The sequence below is a fragment of the Mesoplodon bidens genome, assembly GCF_964165515.1.
Source record: "Mesoplodon bidens genome assembly, chromosome: 4".
Taxonomy (NCBI): Eukaryota; Metazoa; Chordata; class Mammalia; order Artiodactyla; family Ziphiidae; genus Mesoplodon; species Mesoplodon bidens.
The window spans coordinates 31,790,927-31,806,056 of NC_138160.1; the positions used below are offsets into that span (position 1 = coordinate 31,790,927).

The 15,130-nt window shown below is 37.3% G+C and overlaps 1 protein-coding gene across 2 annotated transcripts in view; it reads left to right on the top strand.

Annotated features, from left to right (window-relative positions):
• Positions 1-15,130, top strand: part of WDR70 (WD repeat domain 70) — a 316,067-nt gene that overhangs the window by 177,119 nt on the left and 123,818 nt on the right. The window lies entirely within an intron of this gene.

Genomic DNA, 15,130 nt, shown 5'->3' on the forward strand with positions numbered 1-15,130 from the left:
CTTTACAGTCTAGTAATTGCTGATGATTGTTGACAATCTCATCTTCTACTTATGCCCTCTGAGCACCTCATCCTCTTGTTAAAGCAAACTACTTATTCCTAGAATAAGCTGTGCTTTTGCAAGCCCCCTTATGTTTGCATCTTCTATACCAATTTCTAGGACTCAACCCTCTCCCCGAACTATGAATTTCACTTGTAGAATCTCAACTCTTCCCAGAAAACACACCTCTGAGGAATCCTTTCCAGATCTTTTCAAATGAGCTACCTCTTTCCTTTATCTGGACGCTGCCTCATGATGTGATAACGTCTTTTCCCGTTTTTCTCCTCCATTAGATTATATGTTCTTGAAGAACAGGCATCTTTGTATTCCCAGGTATCTAGCCTATAGAAAGTATTAATATATATTTGTTACATTATGGCCCTGTGACTTATTGCTTGTACATTATTTCTACTATGCAAGCTGTGATTTCCATGAAGGCTAAGGCCCCATCCTAGTCAATCCTTGTTTCTTCAGAGCTAGAACAGTGCTCACGCCTCAACAAAAGTTAACTGGAGCAAGTTATGTTCAAGAACATTTCAGGAGAACTTGAGAGTAGAATAGTACTAAAAGATAAATAGATAATGACAATATATATTATAAATATGTATTATTTTATTATATAAATATGTATTAATTAGGTACATCTGGTATAGGATTTTAATTTTATTGAAAGCCTATTATATGTACAAAATGAGGCTAGATATTAGGAGAATAAAAGGAGTTGAAATGGGTATCTATTTGGAAGATTTTTGTTTGGCATATTAGAAGACGTATGAAAGTCTTCATATATTCTTTTGAAATACCTGTGAAGCATTTTTCTCATAAGTCTGAGCAGAGCAATTCTCAGCATCTACCTGTGAGTGTTCCCTTAAAACACTACACTACTTTGCTCATGAGCTTCATGATAGGTTAAAGTAAAAGGTCTTAGAGGGAAAAAAAGGAATCTACTGCTTTAACATATTTGAATCTACATCTAATATGTATTGATAGTTTTCCTTTCCCTTCTTCTTTTCCTTTTTCTCCTTCTCTCGTAATGTTTAATATTACTTATTCAGAAAAAGATATGAATTTCTCAATATATATTATATATAATTATACATCTATATTTTCCAATTGGTATACAAACCTTTAAGCAGTTGTTATTTGGTATCTATAGGGTTTTAATTTAATGTTGGTAGGAAGCTGTTGAGTATCACTTCAGCTACAGTGATCCAGCAGGTCACTTGGACTAGAACTCTGTGTAATTCAGGATCCTTTGCTTCTTTTTTTTTTCCCCCAACATCTTTACTGGAATGTAATTGCTTTACAATGCTGTGTTAGTTTCTGCTTTATAACAAAGTGAATCAGCTATACATATACATATATCCCCATATCTCCTCCCTCTGGCATCTCCCTCCCACCCTCCCTATCCCACCCCTCTAGGTGGTCACAAAGCACCGAGCTGATCTCCCTGTGCTCTGCGGCTGCTTCCCACTAGCTATCTGTTTCACATTTGGTAGTATATATAATTCCATGCCACTCTCTCACTTTGTTCCAGCTTACCCTTCCCCCTCCCCGAGTCCTCAAGTCCATTCTTTATGTCTGTCTTTATTCCTGTCCTGCCCCTAGGTTCCTCAGAACCATTTTTTTTTAAATTCCATATATGTATGTTAGCACATGGTATTTGTTTTTCTCTTTCTGACTTACTTCACTCTGTATGACAGACTCTGGGTCCATGCACCTCACTACAAATAACACAGTTTTGTTACTTTTTATGCCTCAGTAATATTCCATTGTGTATATGTGCCACATCTTCTTATCCATTCATCTGTTGATGGACACTTAGGTTGCTTCCATGTCTTGACTATTGTAAATAGAGCTGCGATGAACAGTGTGGTATGTGACTCTTTGAATTATGGTCCAGTAGTGGGATTGTTGGGTCGTATGGTAGTTCTCTTTTTAGTTTTTTACAGAACCTCCAAACTGTTCTCCATAGTGGTTGTATCAATTTACATTCCCACAAACAGTGCAAGAGGGTTCCCTTTTCTCCACACCCTCTCCAGCATTTGTTGTTTGTAGACTTTCTGATGGTGCTCATTCTAACTGGTGTGAGGTGACACCTCACTGTAGTTTTGATTTGCATTTCTCTAATAATTAATGATGTTGAGCAGCTTTTCATGTGCCTCTTGGCCATCTGTATGTCTTCCTTGGAGAAATGTCTATTTAGGTCTTCTGCTTATTTTTGGATTGGGTTGTTTGGTTTTTTTGATTTTGAGCTGCATGAGCTGCTTGTAATTTTGGAGATTAATCCTCTGTCAGTTGCTTCATTTGCTAATATTTTCTCCCATTCTGAGGTTTGTGTTTTCGTCTTGTTTATGGTTTCCTTTGCTGTTCAAAAGCTTTTAAGTTTCGTTAGGTCCCATTTGTTTATTTTTGTTTTTATTTACATTTCTCTAGGAGGTGGGTCAAAAAGGATCTTGCTGTGATTTATGTCATATAGTGTTCTGCCTGTGTTTTCCTCTAAGAGTTTGACAGTGTCTGGCCTTACATTTAGCTCTTTAATCCATTTTGAGTTTATTTTTGTGTATGGTGTTAGGGAGTGTTCTAATTTCATTCTTTTACATGTAGCTGTCCAGTTTTCCCAGCACCACTTACTGAAGAGGCTGTCTTTTCTCCATTGTATATTATTGCTTCCATTATCAATGATAAGGTGACCATATATGCATGGGTTTATCTCTCGGCTTTCTGTCCTGTTCCACTGATCTATATTTCTGTTTTTGTGCCAGTACCATACTGTCTTGATTACTGTAGCTTTGTAGTGTAGTCTGAAGGCCAGGAGCCTGGTTCCTCCAGCTCTGTTTTTCTTTCTCAAGATTGCTTTGGCTATTCGGGGTCTTTTGTGTTTCCGTACAAATTGTGAAATTTTTTGTTCTAGTTCTGTGAAAAATGCCATTGGTAGTTTGATAGGGATTGCATTGGATCTGTAGATTGCTTTGTATAGTATAGTCACTTTCACAATGTTGATTCTTCTAATCCAAGAACATGGTATATCTCTCCATCTTTTGTATCATCTTTAATTTCTTTCATCATTGTCTTATAGTTTTCTGCATACAGGTCTTTTGTCTCCTAGGTAGGTTTATTCCTAGGTATTTTATTCTTTTTGTTGCAGTGGTAAATGGGAGTGTTTCCGTAATTTCTCTTTCAGATTTTTCATCGTTAGTATATAGGAATGCAGGATATTTCTGTGCATAAATTTTGTATCCTGCTACTTTACCAAATTCGTTGATTAGCTCTAGCAGTGTTCTGGTAGCATCTTTAGGATTCTCTGTGTATTGTGTCATGTCATCTACACAAATGACAGCGTTACTTCTTTTCCGATTTGGATTCATTTTATTTCTATTTCTTCTCTGATTGCTGTGGCTAAAACTTCCAAAACTATGTTGAATGATAGTGGTGAGAGTGGGCAACCTTGTCTTGTTCCTGAACTTAGTGGAAATGGTTTCAGTTTTTCACCAATGAGAACGATGTTGGCTGTGGGTTTGTCATATATGGCCTTTATTATGGTGAGGTAAGTTCCTTCTGGGCCTACTTTCTGGAGGTTTTTTATCATAAATGGATGTTGAATTTTGTCGAAAGCTTTTTCTGCGTCTCTTGAGTTGATCATATGGTGTTTCTCCTTCAATTTGTTAATATGGTTTATCACATTGATTGATTTGCATATATTGAAGAATCCTTGCATTCCTGGGTTAATCCCCACTTGATCATGGTGTATGTTCCTTTCAATGTGCTGTTGGATTCTGTTTGCTAGCATTTTGTTGAGGACTTCTGCATATATGTTCATCAGTGATAATGGCCTATAGTTTTCTTTTTCTGTGACATATTTGTCTGGTTTTGATGGTGGCCTCATCGAAAGAGTTTGGGAGTGTTTCTCCCTCTCCTGTATTTTGGAAGAGATTAAAAAGGATAGGTGTTAGCTCTTCTGTAAATGTTTGATAGAATTCCCCTGTGAAGCCATCTGGTTCTGAGCTTTTGTTTGTTGGAAGATTTTTAATCACCATCTCAATTTCAGTGCTTGTGATTGGTCTGTTTATATTTTCTATTTCTTCCTGATTCAGTCTCGTAAGGTTGTACTTTTCTAAGAATTTGTCCACTTCTTCCAGATTGTCCACTTTATTGGCATATAGTTTCTTGTAGTAATCTCTCATGATGCTTTGGATTTCTGCAGTGTCAGTTGTTACTTCTCCTTTTTCATATCTAATTCTATAGATTTGAGTCTTCTCCCTTTTTTTCTTGATGAATCTGGCTAATGGTTTATCAATTTTGTTTATCTTCTCAAAGAACCAGCTTGTAGTTTCATTGATCTTTGCTATCGTTTCCTTCATTTCTTTTTCATTTATTTCTGATCTGATCTTTATGATTTCTTTCCTTCTGCTAACTTTGGGGTTTTTTTGTTCTTCTTTCTCTAATTGCTTTAGGTGTCAGGTTAGGGTGTTTATTTGAGATGTTTCTTGTTTCTTAAGGTAGGACTGTATTGCTATAAACTTCCGTCTTAGAACTGCTTTTGCTGCATCCCATAGGTTTTGGATCTTCGTGTTTTCATTGTCATTTGTTTTTAGGTATTGTTTGATTTCCTCTTTGATTTCTTCAGTGATTTCTTGGTTATTAAGTAGTGTATTGTTCAGCCTCCATGTGTTTGTATGTTTTACAGATATTTTTCCTGTAATTGATATCTAGTCTCATTGCGTTGTGGTTGGAAAAGATACCTGATACGATATCAATTTCCTTAAATTTACCAAGGCTTGATTTGTGACCCAAGATACGATCTATCCTGGAGAATGTTCATGAGCACTTGAGAAGAATGTGTATTCTGTTGTTTTTGGATCAAATGTCCTATAAATATCAATTAAGTCCATCTTGTTAAATGTATCATTTTAAGCTTGTGTTTCCTTATTAATTTTCATTTTGGATGATATGCCCATTGGTGAAAGTGGGGTGTTAACGTCCCCTACTATGATTGTGTTACTGTTGATTTCCCCCTTTATGGCTGTTAGCATTTGCCTTATGTATTGAGGTGTTCCTATGTTGGGTGCATACATATTTACAGTTGTTATATCTTCTTCTTGGATCGATCCCTTGATCATTATGTAGTGTCCTTCTTTGTCTCTTGTAATAGTCTTTATTTTAAAGTCTATTTTGTCTTATATGAGAATTGCTACTCCAGCTTTCTTTTGGTTTTCATTTGCATGGAATATCGTTTTCTATCCCCTCACTCTCAGTCTGTATGTGTCCCATGGTCTGAAGTGGGTCTCTTGTAGACGGCATATATACGGGTCTTTTTTTTTTTGTATCCATTCAGGGAGTCTGTGTCTTTTGGTTGGAGCATTTAATGCATTTACATTTAAGGTAATTATCGATATGTATGTTCCTATTCCCATTTTCTTAATTGTTTTGGGTTTGTTATTGTAGGTCTTTTCCTTCTCTTGTGTTTCCTGCCTAGAGAAGATCCTTTAGCATTTGTTGTAAAGCTGGTTTGGTGGTGCTGAATTCTCTTAGCTCTTGCTTGTTTATAAAGGTTTTAATTTCTCTGTCAAATCTGAATGAGATCCTTGCTAGGTAGAGTAATCTTGGTTGTAGGTTTTTCCCTTTCCTCACTTTAAATATGTCCTGCCACTCCCTTCTGGCTTGCAGAGTTTCTGCTGAAACATCAGCTGTTAACCTTATGGGGATTCCGTTATATGTTATTTGTTGCTTTTCCCTTGCTGCTTTCAATATCTTTTCTTTGTATTTAATTTTTGATAGTTCAATTAATATATGTCTTGGGATGTTTCTTCTTGAATTTATCCTGTATGGAACTCTCTGTGCTTCCTGTAGTTGTTTGACTATTTCCTTTCCCATATTAGGGAAGGTTTAGACTATAATCTCTTCAAATATTTTCTCAGTCCCTTTCTTTTTCTCTTCCTTTTCGGGGACCCCTGTAATTTGAATGTTGGTGCATTTAATGTTGTCCAAAAGGTCTCTAAGCCGGTCCTCAATTCTTTTCATTCTTTTTTCTTTATTATTCTCTGAGTAGTTATTTCCACTATTTTATCCTCCAGGTCACTTATCCGTTTTTCTGCCTCAGTTATTCTGGTATTGATTCCTTGTAGAGAATTTTTAATTGTATTTATTGTGTTCATCATTGTTTGTTTGGTCTTTATTTCTTCTAGGTTCTTGTGAAACGTTTCTTGTATTTTCTGTATTCTATTTCCAAGATTTTGGATCATCTCTACTATCGTTACTCTGAATTCTTTTTCAGGTAGAGTGCCTATATCCTCTTCATTTGTTTGGTCTGGTGGGTTTTTACCTTGCTCCTTCATCTGCTGTGTGTTTCTCTGTCTTCTCATTTTGCTTAACTTACTGTGTTTGGGGTCTCCTTTTCGCAGGCTACAGGTTCATAGTTCCCGTTGTTTTTGATGTCTGTCCCCAGTGGCTAAGGTTGGTTCAGTGGTTTGTGTAGGCTTCATGGTGGATGGGACTAGTGCCTGTTTTCTGGTGGATTAGGCTGGATCTTGTCTTTCTGGTGGGCATGACTGCATCTGGTGGTGTGTTTTGCAGTGTCTGTGACCTTATTATGATTTTAGGCAGCCTCTCTGCTAATGGGTGGGGTTGTGTCCCTGTCTTGCTAGTTGTTTGGCATAGGGTGTCCACACTGTTTTTTGCTGGTCGCTGAGTGGAGCTGGGTGTTAGCATTGAGATGGAGATCTCTGGAAGAGCTTTTACCATTTGATATTACGTGGAGCTGGGAGGTCTCTGGTGGACCAATATCCTGAACTCTGCTCTCCCACCTGAGAGGCACAGGCCTGAGACCAGCCAGAGCACCAGGACCCTGTCAGCCGCACAGCTCAGAAGAAAAGGGAGAAAAGAAAGAAAGAAACATAAAATAAGATAAAGTTATTAAATTAAAAAATGATTATTAAAAATTAAAAAAAAATTTTAAACTCATAAAAAGAAAGAAAGAAAGAAAGAAGAACGTAACCAAACCAAAAAACAAATCCATTGATGATAACAAGCAGTAAAAACTATACTAAACAAACAAACAACAAACAAACAAAATGGACAGAGAGAACCCTAGGACAATGGTAAAGCAAATGGTATACAGACAGAATCACACAAAGAATCATAGTCACAAAAGGAGAAAAAGGAAAAAATATATATATCTATATATAAAAAAAAGGAGGAAGAGAGCAACCAAATCAATAAACGAATCTATGAATGAGAATAAACTTTATATACTAAACTAGGATAAACATAAAACCAAAAACAAATTAGATGCAGAAAGCAAACCCCAAGTCTACAGTTGCTCCCAAAGTCCACCGCCTCAATTTGGGATGATTTGTTTTCTATTCAAGTGTTCCACAGATGCAGGGTACATCAAATTGATGGTGGAGATTTAATCCACTGCTCCTGAGGCTGCTGGGAGAGATTTCCCTTTCTCTTCTTTGTTCACCGAGCTCCTGGGGTTCAGCTTTGGATTTGGCCCTGCCTCTGCGTGTACGTCTCCTGAGGGCATCTGTTCCCACCCAGACAGGATGGGGTTAAAGTAGCAGCTGATTAGGGGGCTCTGGCTCCCTCAGGCCAGCGAGAAGGAGGGGTACGCAATGCAGGGTGAGCCTGCAGTGTCAGAGTCCAGCATAACATTGTAACAGCCTGAGGTGCGCCGTTTGTTCTTCTGGGGAAGTTGTCACTGGATCACGGGACCCTGGCAGTGGCGGGCTGCACAGGCTTCTGGGAGGGGAGGTGTGGAGAGTGACCTGTGCTTGCACACAGGCTTCTTGGTGGCTGCAGCAGCCTTAGCATTTCATGCCCATGTCTGGTGTCTGTGCTGACAGGCGTGGCTCGCGCCCATCTCTGGAGCTTGTTTAGGCAGCGCTCTGAATCCCCTCTCCTCACGCACCCCGAAACAGTGGTCTCTTGCCTCTTCGGCAGGTCCACATTTTTTCCCGGACTCCCTCCCAGCTAGCTGTGACACACTAGCCCCCTTCAGGCTATGTTCACGCAGCCAACCCCAGTCCTCTCCCTGGGATCTGACCTCCAAAGACCCAGCCTCAGCTCCCAGCCCCCTCCCGTCCTGGCGGCTGAGCATACCAGCCTCTTAGGCTGGTGAGTGCTGGTCAGCATCCTCTGTGCGGGAATCTCTCCGCTTTGCCCTCCGCACCCCCGTTGCTGTGCTCTCCTCTGTGGCTCCGAAGCTTCCACCACGCCACCCACGTCTCCGCCAGTGAAGGGGCTTCCTAGCGTGTGGAAACTTTTCCTCCTTCACAGCTCCCTCCCAGAGGTGCAGGTCCCTTCCCTATTCTTTTGTCTGTGTTTTTTCTTTTTTCTTTTGCCCTACCCAGGTACGTGGGGAGTTTCTTGCCTTTTGGGAAGTCTGAGGTCTTCTGCCGGCGTTCAGTAGGTGTTCTGTAGGAGTTGTTCCACGTGTAGATGTATTTCTGATGTATTTGTGGGGAGGAAGGTGATCTCCATATCCTACTCCTCCCCCATCTTGAAGGTCTCTCTGAATTTTTGAATTTTATTTTATTATATTTTTTATACAGCAGGTTCGTATTAGTTATCTATTTTATACTTATTAGTGTATATCTGTCAGTCAAGATCTCCCAGTTCATCCCACCACCACCACCCCAGGATCCTTTGCTTCTTATTTTATGTACTAGACCCTGATTTCTCTTGTTGTTTGATTTAATGATATAAAAGATTTTAAAAATGCTTTGTAAAGAGCTTCAGGGTTATTTGGTTTATAAGAACAGGGCATAATTTTTGGCTAATAAGTATTTTGGTATATATTTTTAATTGAGAATCTTCTATTTCATTTGATCGGCTTCCTCATCTGAGATTTCTGAAAGTGATTCTCAGAAATGTTTAATTGTTGGTTGTTTTTCTAGAAATTTAATGAGACGTTCAGCAGGTGAAATTGGATGGGGCAATTAAATGATTTTTAGTATATTTATAGAGTTGGGTAATCACCACAGCAATCTAATTTATAATATGTCCATCACCCTAAGAAGATTCCATGTTTAGTCATTCTGCATTCTTACCTCCAGGCCTAGGCAACCTACTGATCTGCTTTCTGTCTATATACTTGCTTTTTATGGACATTTCAGATAAATAGGATTATACGATACATGATCTTTTGTGTCTAGCTTCTTTCACTTAGCATAATGTGTTTTGAGGTTCGTCCATATTACAGTGGGTAGTGGTTTGAGTGGCAGCTCACAAATATGTTTCTATTTCAATTTCCTGGAACTTGTGAATGTTCTCGTACTTGGAAAAGGGATCTTTGCACATGTAGTTGTTAAGCATTTTGAGATGAAATCATCCTGGAATATTCAGGTGGTCCCTAAATCCAGTGAACAAGAATCCTTATAAGAGACAAAACAAGGAGAAGACACAGAGGGGGCGGCCATGTAAAGATAGAGGCAGAGATGGGACTGTTGTGGTTATAAGCTAGTGAAGCCAATCAGTGCTGACAGGCACCAGAAGCTGGAAGAGGCAAGGGGGAATTTTCCTGTAGAGCCTCCAGAGGGAGTAGACTTCTGGCCTCCAGAACTGTGAAAGGATATATTTCTGTTGTTTTAAGCCACCCAGTTTGTAGTTATTGTTATGGCAGCCTCAAGAAAGTCATATACTATAGTACGTATCACTCCTTTTTCTTTTTTATTGCCAAACAAGTTGTTTTCCATTGTACGACAATTTTACATTTTGTTTATCCATTCATCAGTTGATGGACATTGGGGTTGTTTCCAGTTTTTGGCTATTATAAATAATGCTTCTGTGAAGATTCATGTTAAAGTTGTTGCATGGGATATGGTTTCAGTTCTCTTGGGTGGATACCTAGGAGTGGAATTGCCGAGTTATGTGGTAAATCTCTGTTTAGTATTTTACAAAACTGCCAAACTGTTTTCCAAACTGGCTCCAGCATCTTACCTTCCTACCAGCAAAGTATGAGGGTTCCCGTTTCTTTACTTCCTCACCAACACTTATTACTATGTGTCTTTTGATTATTGGGTATGAAATGGTATCTCACTGTGATTTTGATTTGCATTTTCTTAATAACAAATGATGTCAGGCTTCTTTTTATGTGCTTTTTGGGCATTTGTATATATTCTTTAGTGCTTTACCCATTAAAAAATGGGTCACTTATCTTTTTATTGAATTGTAAAAATTATTTAAGTATTCTCAATACCAGTCTCTTATCATATATATGATTTAGAAATATTTTCTCCAAGTTCTATAGCTTGTTTTTAAACTTTCTTCATAGTATCTTTCGAAGCATGTAAATTTTTAATTTTGATGATGTCCATCTTACCTTTTTTTTCCTTTTATCATTTGTGCTTTTGGTGTCCATCTAAGAAATCATGCCCTAATCCAATGTCGTGTTTTAAGAGTTTTACATTTATGTCTATGATCCATTTTGAGCTAATTTTTCTATGATGTGAAGTAAAGGTCCACAGTCATCTTTTTTGCATATGGATATCTATCTGTCTTAGCATCATTTTTTGAAAAGACCATTCTTTTTCCATGAAATTGTTTTGGCATATTTATTGAAAATCAATTGGCCATAAATGTAAGGGTATAACTGGTTATTTATTGTAGCATTTATTCCTTACTCTAAGTCTAGATTTCATAAGGCCTTATTTTAATAATTATAAGTATAGAACATTAACCCAAAATACATTTCTCCTAAATGCAACAATATTTTTACTGCAATTACTTTGTGTGCAGAATGTGGCTTACATATGTTTATAAAGATTGTTGTGGGTTTATATAGAAAAGATATTTTCCCCATTTCTGTGGGATAATACCTTTAATATTTGGGCATTTTTGAAAATAAGGTTTTTCTTGTTGGATTTATTCTGCGAAGGGAGCCAGCAAGTTTCAGACTCTTACATCACTCAAGTTGCTTGTGTAGTCTTTCGAGAAAAATTAAACCAAGATCTCTTAAGTGATTTCCATGCAAAATTAATGCTTCCCTCGACTTCTGCCAAATGCTGTGATGCATTTATGCAGCAGATGCCAGAAAGTTTAGAACTTGTATCTGGAAAGAATTCAAAATTTTAAGATAGAAAGCATTTGTGCCTGGGGCAATATAATGACCCCACCTGTGTCTTTTTCTTGTCTTCTGGGTGTTTTCATTTTGTGTCCCGAAAGGCCCAGGCAGATCCTTCTTCTATTTTTAAATCTTTTTTATGAAACACAGTTTTAATTTTACAAGACCAGATCTCACTCCAAGTTTCAAAATATGTGGTCTTCAGCATAAAATATTTTGACAGATACCTAATGGCCTAGCATTTTACCATCCATTTTTTCAGGCATAGATTCAGAGAATCAGAGCCATAAAACCATAATGTTATTAGTCACCATCAGATGCTGTGTAAATTTATATTTCATACATCTATATGCTAGGCTAGCTGCTTTTTCTTTCTGTTATATTGATAACTAGCTCAACCTGTTAATATACCACTGAAATAAATGGAACGTACTTAGTTGTTGGGCTTATTAGCTTTAATGTTTTATTTATGGTCTAAGAGGACGAGCAGAAAGAAACTAGTATTTGTTGAGTGCCTGCTGTATTCCAAGTACTGTCCTAGACACGTTTAATCCCTAATATCATTTAATCCTCACAACCCCTCATTGTTGGTATTATTATCCCAGTTTTACAGATGAACTTTAAACAAACCAGATAATGATAATGACACTTTATAGTACTTGTGTGGGGCCTTTCATATTGTAGTTCTAAAGTATCATCTGACTTTTGCAGATGTTCAGTTGTAAAAAAAGAGAAACTGTCATAATTTATCTCCAGTGTTGCAGAGCTGAGGATAGAAAGAAAAGGCACACTAGGTATTTCTCAACTTTTTGTGCCTATTAACTATGGAAAACATACTGAACAGAGACAAGTAAACAATACAGAATACATTAATTTGGGAGTAAGCTTTTATAATGCTCACGTACAAATGGTATTGGAATAATTGGATATCCATATGTTAAAAAAACATATAAAACCTAATTCATACCACATATAAAACCTAATTCAAATAAATCATAGACCTAATTCTAAAACTTAAAACTATAATATTTCTAGATGAAAACATAGGAGAATTTCTATGACCTTGGGTTAGGCAAAGATTTTTTAGATACAATATAAAAAGAATTGATAAATAGGACTTTATCAAAATTTAAAACATCTGCTATTTGCAAGACTGTTTTAAAAAAATGAAAAAGCAAGCTACAGACTTGGAAAATATTTGCCAAACATGTATCTGATACAGAACTTGTACCCATAATATCTAAAGAACACTCAAAAAATAGTAGTAGAAAATAAACAACTAAATATTGAAAACAGGCAAAAGATTTGAAGAGACACTTCACCAAAGAAGAGAAATGGTAGGCAAATAGTACATGGAAAGATCTTCAATATCATTAGTCATTTAGGCAATGTAAATTAAAATCACACTAAGAATATTCACCTATTAGAATGGCTTTAAAAAAGCTGATACTACCAAGTGCTGGCAAGGATATGGAGTAATTGGAACTCTTATACATTGCTGGTGGGAATGCAAAATGGAACAACCACTTTGGAAAACAGGTTAGCAGTTTCTTATAAAGTTAAGCACATACTTCTCATATGGCCAGCAATTCCATTTCTAAGTATTTAGCCAAGAGAAATGACAACTTATTTTTACCAAGAAAAAAAAAAAACCCACAAAACTGTACATGAATATTTGTAGTGGCTTTATTTATAATCACCTCAAACTGGAAACAACCCGTTATCCTGCATTTGGCGAATGGAAAACAAAATGTGGTGTATCCATATAGTAGAATGTTATTCAGCAACAAAAAGGAATGGACTACTGATATACACAACAACTTAGATACATTATGCTCAGTTAAAGAAGCAAGGCTCAAAAGGCTACATACCATGTGATTCCTATTATATAACATTGGAAAAAGCTTAACTATAGGGATACAAAACAGGTCAATAGTTACCAACTTTGAAGCTGGGGATGTGAGGGGTTTTCTATAAAGAAACAATGCAAGGTAAGTTTTTGGAGTGGTAGAATTATGCATTTGTCAAAACTCACAGAACTGCACATTTAAAAGGATGAATTTCATTGGAAGTATGTTAAACCCCAATAAACTTTACCTACCTATCTATCCATCCATCAGTAAGAGAAGTCTATCCATAGGCACTCCAGCATTGGTTTGGTGGCTTTAGTGTCATCAAGAACCAGGGCCTTCTATTTTGTTGCTCTGAGATGCTGCTTGAGTCCAGAATCATATCCAAATTGCTGGCAGAGGAAGGAGTAAACAAGAAGGGGTGAAGAAGGGTCTGCAACCTTCTTTTAGAGACTTTCCCAGAGTTCTTTAATACCCTTCCATTTACACCACATTGGTCAAAGCATAGTTGCCATATTTCATCACATGTATCTGCAAGAGACTGGGAAATACAGACTTAGAGAAGAAAAGAGAATGGATGTTGGAGTATGCTGCTAGCAGTATCTGTCACACTGCCGATGGCTTCTAGCTGTCGCAGTGTTTTGTAACACTGAAGTTAAGTCTCCTGGATCTTCCACTAGGTTGCTTTATATCCTGAAGTTGCAAAGTGCCTTTCTGTTGTTCCTGTGTTCTGTTCCCAAACTCTTATTTGAGCTTACATTTTGCTAGTTAGTAGTTCCTAAAATTTAGTGAATGCATTCTTATATTAGGCACTGGGTTTGACAGCTCTGAAAACTAGGGTTTGGTAATGTTAAACAGCTGATTAAGTTCCCAAGCAAAGCTTAGGGAGAAGACATGCAAAAGTTATTTAAAAAAAAACAAAAAACAACCTTCATTTGGAAAAAATCATAAATATTTGACAGCAAACACTGGCTACTTTAAACCTATACATTTAAAAGTCAGTTACATTTCATTGTATGTTGGTTTTATCTCAATAAAATTGATTTCTAGCTTAGATAAGCAGTGAATTTCTTTAATTCATTCAAAGCAATTATTGAGAATCTAGCATGTGTTATGTTCCTATTGGGTTCAAGAGATTTGGTAGAACCTCTTTGTGCATACAAAGATTTAAAAAAATAAAAACCAGACAGAGCCTTTGCTCTAATGGAGCTCTTTTTGTAGAAGAAATAGATGTCAGTATGTGTAATTACAACTTATGTGATTGGTGTTATAATGTGGGAGTTAGAAGGTAATCTGGGAGTCTGGGTAGAATGAGTTTCTGTCTTTTCCAGAATTGTTTTAGGCTGTTCCAAGTTGTTTGCATTTCAATGTAAGTTTTAGAGTTAGCTCTATCAGTTTCTAACCCCCAAGGAGACTCTGCTGGAATTTTGATTGAGATTGAATTGAATTTAAAGATTAATTTGGGCAGAATTGAAATCTTAACAGTATTGACTCCATGAATACAGTACATCTTCTCATTTGTGTTGATCTTCTTTTGTTTCTCTCAGAAATATTTGATGGTTTTTAGTGTACAGATACTACACATATCTTGACAGATTCAATATTTATTCATGTTGTTATAAATGGTATTATTTTCATAATTTCAACATCCAGTTGTTTGTTGCTAGTCAATAGAAATAGAATTGATTTATGATTATTTACCTTGTATCCTGTGACACGCTAAACTCACTTATTAGTTCTAACATTTTTGTAGATTCTTGGGATTATCTATATAGATGATCATGTGGTCTCTTAATAATGACAGTTTTATTTCTTATTTCCAGTCTGTAAGCCTTTAATTTTTTAATTTAATTTAATTTTTTTTTTGCGGTACGCGGGCCTCTCACTGTTGTGGCCTCTCCCGTTGCGGAGCACAGGCTCCGGACGTGCAGGCTCAGCGGCCATGGCTCACGGGCCCAGCCGCTCCGTGGCATGTGGGATCTTCCCGGACCATGGCATGAGCCCCTGTCCCCCGCATCGGCAGGTGGACTGTCAACCACTGTGCCACCAGGGAAGCCCCTATTCTTGGTTTTTGGGGGTCTTTAGAGTCCTGCATCTGGTCAGCCTGAGAGGTGTCAACTAGTGTCCATTCAAATGTGTCAAGTGGATAATTTGCTTTTCTGAGTCTTCCAGAGTC